Here is a 5,000-nt window from a genome sequence, read left to right on the forward strand (position 1 = left end):
GAGGAAAAGAAACAACATAACACAAATTAAAGACATAGAGAAGGAAGAACAAAGACGGTTTATTCCTCCTGTGGATAGGCCCCAGGAGTCAAGGCGAAGAAAATAACCAGCAGCCTAGCCGACGCCGACACGCTGCTTCGGGCTAGGAGCCGTCATACGCTCGAAAATCTTGTAACTTTTGCAGCAACTCTGTAGTGTTCTGGTGCTCAGCACCGCCAGTTCTCGGGGTCGGAAGCCTAAGGCGGCGAGATCCCTCGCCGACGCTGGAGACCATACACCCCTCCAGTTCAACGTCGCGGTGGACACAATCACCTCCTCAACGTCACGGTGCAGGTTGGAGATGGCACGCCGGATGGACGGCGTGTCGTAGTAGGCCGCCTTCTGGGAGTGACACCAGTCGAGCCGGAGGTGGTCTCCGACTATCTGGGCGTCGACCACGCGGGCGATGCCGTCTTTGACCGCCACCACGTCAGGCTTGCGGATGCCCTCAGGTGTTCGGAGGTGGGGCTCCACAGAGACATTGAAGCCCCTCTGCGCGAGTCCACGGGCGACATAACGCACTACAGCGTCATGGCGCTTGACCCGGGACCCGTGCGTCCTAAAGCAAGCCTGAAGTACGTGGTTGGCGGTCTCCACGGCCTGGCACCCCGCGCGGCATCTGGTGTCCGCCTCCCGCCCGCGACTGCGCCGTGCCTTCGTAGGGAAGGCGTTGATGCGGGCGCGGAGGGCGTCGATGTATTCACGCCCAGATAGCAGGCGACTGGTGTCGGCGACCCACTGATGTTGGCCACTGACGGTGGCAGAAGATGACAGCGCCGCACCGTCAATGGCGATGTGTAGGCGCGCCGCCCACATTTCCCCAACCTGCGTTGACGATTTGAGGAGGTGGCCCTCCCACATTAGGTGGCGCTCCAGCACCTCGATCTCACGCTGCACCTCATCCATGCCTGCACCGTCGCAGGCTGGCCCTATCTTCTTCAGCGCCAGGAGACGGGACCGACGGAGGGTCGGACCCATCCATCGGCAAGATGGAATGCCGAGGCCCCCCTGGGCAACAGGAGCGTGGAAGTATCCCAGGGGGGTGTCCGCCGGAAGGCGGAACCATCTCCTGACGGCGGCCCGGATGGTGACGTCGGCCGACTTCAATGCACCCACCCGGTTGCGGCTGAGGGCCAGCCCGTGGTACAGGCCAGGGAGAAGTACGTTGGTGAGAGCGTGGAGGCGCTGTTGCGGCTTCAGCGGAGCTCGGGAGATGACGTCAAGCTGCTCCACCAGGTGGCGACGTGGATTGAAGACACAGCGACCCGCCGTGGAAAATTGCAGCCCCAGGTACCGGAAGGTTTCACCCACACGCAGGGCAGGCATGGTGGTATTGCCTGCTGTGAAGGTGACATTGCTGTCCACCTTCACCTTCTTCTCGCGCCCTGACGCGACTAAGGCGAGGGTGAAACACTTCCGGGCGTTGATCCGCAGCCCCAGGTGGGCGAGGGCTGCGGTAGCTGCGTCGATGAGGGACTGCAAGCCCCTCGGGGTCGCTGCAAACAGCAAGACGTCATCTGCAAAGGCCGCAGCGTTGACTCTGCGACCGAGGATCCGAGCTCCGATGTGGGAGGGCAGTTGGCTTAAAACGTAGTCCACCGCAAAGTTGAACAGGAGGGGGGAGAGGGGATCGCCCTGGCGAACGCCCCGTGCTGGCTGCACAGACACGCCCACGCCGGCGCCGTCCGCTATCACTGTCGTGCTGCCCTCGTAGCACCGCTCGACATACCCGACAAAACAATCCGGCAGGCCATGCGCCTTCAGCACGGGGCGAAGGGCAGCATGATCTACCGAATCGAATGCCTTAGATACGTCGATCGATGCCACAAAGACAGAGCGGCAGGAGCGAACTGCGTCGGTGAGAGCAGTGTCCAAGATGAAGGTATTTTCCAACATCCCATCCCGAGGGATGAATGCCCGCTGACGTTCGTCCACAGCACATGCGCGCATCAGGCGTGACGCGAGAACCTTGTGAAAGGTCCGCGCCAACACCGAGCAGACCGTAATGGGGCGAAAGTCAGCGGGGGATGTTGGTGCAGCCGTCTTCGGGAGAAGGGACGTTCGCGCGCGAAGCAGGCGTTCCGGAAGAACGCGGGCCAGAAGGAAGAGATTCATCACTTTCACCAGGACTTCGTGCGGCAGGCGCCGCAACTCCGCTGGGGTAAGGCCGTCCGGCCCGGCTGCTGATCCCCTGGGCGGCAACGCGGCGGCGACCTCCTCATGTGTGACCGGCCCCCATAGGCACTCGGGAGCGACAGGCTCCGAGTGCGGGAGGAGGCGGTCACGAATGAAGCCCGCGGTGGAGATGGGCTTCTTGGTGAAGAGGTCCGCCCAGAAGTCCAGCAGACCAGGGATGGCAGGTGGCGGCTGGAGCAGGGTGCCATCCAAGAGGCCGCGCACGCAACGTGCACGCGACCGTCGGAAGGCATCCTGCGTTCTCGCGTACTCCCAGCGGCGCCGCTTGCGCTTCTGCGTCGGCGGCGCGGCAGGCGGCCGCTTCGATGGTTGGCGCGGCCGCTGTGTCCTGGTGATCGATCTCTCCCCTCTGGACCCGACCGACGCAAGGGCATCCGGGAGCATGCCCAGGATGACATCGGGCGGCGTGCCCCGCCCCAGACCTATGACACGATCCAGGGCAGAGAAACGCTGGGCGGAAGCGGGTAGCCCCGCCAGATGCTCCCAGATGGCGGCGTCAGTCGGCCCCTCCGGCGGCGGCCCGGTGGTGTCGGCCGCGAAGTCCTCGGCTGCGTCGACGGGCGGCGCAGCGGCCTCGCCCGCGTCAGGCAGCGGGCTCGCTGCTCCCCGGCGGGACGCCGGCTCTTCCCCCCGACCGATCTCAAGCGCCTCCATGAATTGGCGGACAAGCTGCTTGTGGGCAGCTTGCCGCCGTCGGCACTTGATTGCCTCAAGCGTTCGGTCGGGGAACATCCTGATGAGCTCTTGATTTACAAAGAAGAACCGGGCGTCCCTCTCGAGGAACAGTTCGGCCTCCGCCTTGGCGAGCGACAGGACTTCTTCCTCCGTCCACCTCGCGCGATGCCTCTCCGTGACGATCTCCGCGTTGGCGGCCGCAAGGTGTTGGCGGCGGCGATGGACCCCGAGACCGTTCTTGGTTGTAAAGCTGCGGTGGCACTCACTACAGGTATACATAGCTGCAAAAGTTACAACATTTTCGGCACGGCCGGTTGGCCGGCTAGGTGCTGGGGGAGTTGGGGTGGCACCTTCAGCGGAAGGGCCACCACTTATTCTCTGCTTACTGCCCCCAACTAAAAAAGGGATAGTGCGAGGGGGGGCTGGTAACCCCCCCAAGCCCCTGGTGCGGTCTTCCACTCTGCGAAATCAGCGGGCCCACGAGAAGGGGAGAAGACCGCGGGAGAGGAGAGGCTAAGAGGGCTAGGCCCATGTATTGCGCATCACTCTCCCTGTAACTATAACCCAAGGAAGGCACCTCGCAGCAGTAGCACGACTACATCAAGACCGCACTTCGAGAAGCCAAGTCCGGATGCAGCCACACCGCCGCCACTTGGCCACCTTAAGAGAGTCATAGTTACTCCCGCCGTTTACCCGCGCTTGCTTGAATTTCTTCACGTTGACATTCAGAGCACTGGGCAGAAATCACATTGCGTCAACACCCGCTAGGGCCATCGCAATGCTTTGTTTTAATTAGACAGTCGGATTCCCCCAGTCCGTGCCAGTTCTGAGTTGATCGTTGAATGGCGGCCGAAGAGAATCCGCGCACCCGCGCGCCCCCGGAGGAGCACGCTAAGGCGGACGCGGCCTCGCAGCAAGGAAGATCCGTGGGAGGCCAAGGCACGGGACCGAGCTCGGATCCTGCACGCAGGTTGAAGCACCGGGGCGCGAACGCCGCGCAGGCGCGCGCATCCTGCACCGCCGGCCAGCACGAGGCCAACCAACGGCGAGAGCAGACCACGCCCGCGCTAAACGCCCGCACTTACCGGCACCCCTACGGCACTCACCTCGCCCAGGCCCGGCACGTTAGCGCTGACCCACTTCCCGACCAAGCCCGACACGCCCCGATCCTCAGAGCCAATCCTTATCCCGAAGTTACGGATCCAATTTGCCGACTTCCCTTACCTACATTATTCTATCGACTAGAGGCTCTTCACCTTGGAGACCTGCTGCGGATATGGGTACGAACCGGCGCGACACCTCCACGTGGCCCTCTCCCGGATTTTCAAGGTCCGAGGGGAAGATCGGGACACCGCCGCAACTGCGGTGCTCTTCGCGTTCCAAACCCTATCTCCCTGCTAGAGGATTCCAGGGAACTCGAACGCTCATGCAGAAAAGAAAACTCTTCCCCGATCTCCCGACGGCGTCTCCGGGTCCTTTTGGGTTACCCCGACGAGCATCTCTAAAAGAGGGGCCCGACTTGTATCGGTTCCGCTGCCGGGTTCCGGAATAGGAACCGGATTCCCTTTCGCCCAACGGGGGCCAGCACAAAGTGCATCATGCTATGACGGCCCCCATCAACATCGGATTTCTCCTAGGGCTTAGGATCGACTGACTCGTGTGCAACGGCTGTTCACACGAAACCCTTCTCCGCGTCAGCCCTCCAGGGCCTCGCTGGAGTATTTGCTACTACCACCAAGATCTGCACCGACGGCGGCTCCAGGCAGGCTCACGCCCAGACCCTTCTGCGCCCACCGCCGCGACCCTCCTACTCGTCAGGGCTTCGCGGCCGGCCGCAAGGACCGGCCATGACTGCCAGACTGACGGCCGAGTATAGGCACGACGCTTCAGCGCCATCCATTTTCAGGGCTAGTTGCTTCGGCAGGTGAGTTGTTACACACTCCTTAGCGGATTCCGACTTCCATGGCCACCGTCCTGCTGTCTTAAGCAACCAACGCCTTTCATGGTTTCCCATGAGCGTCGATTCGGGCGCCTTAACTCGGCGTTTGGTTCATCCCACAGCGCCAGTTCTGCTTACCAAAAGTGGCCCA

This window comes from Schistocerca americana, unplaced genomic scaffold (genome assembly GCF_021461395.2).
Source record: "Schistocerca americana isolate TAMUIC-IGC-003095 unplaced genomic scaffold, iqSchAmer2.1 HiC_scaffold_47, whole genome shotgun sequence".
Lineage (NCBI taxonomy): Eukaryota > Metazoa > Arthropoda > Insecta > Orthoptera > Acrididae > Schistocerca > Schistocerca americana.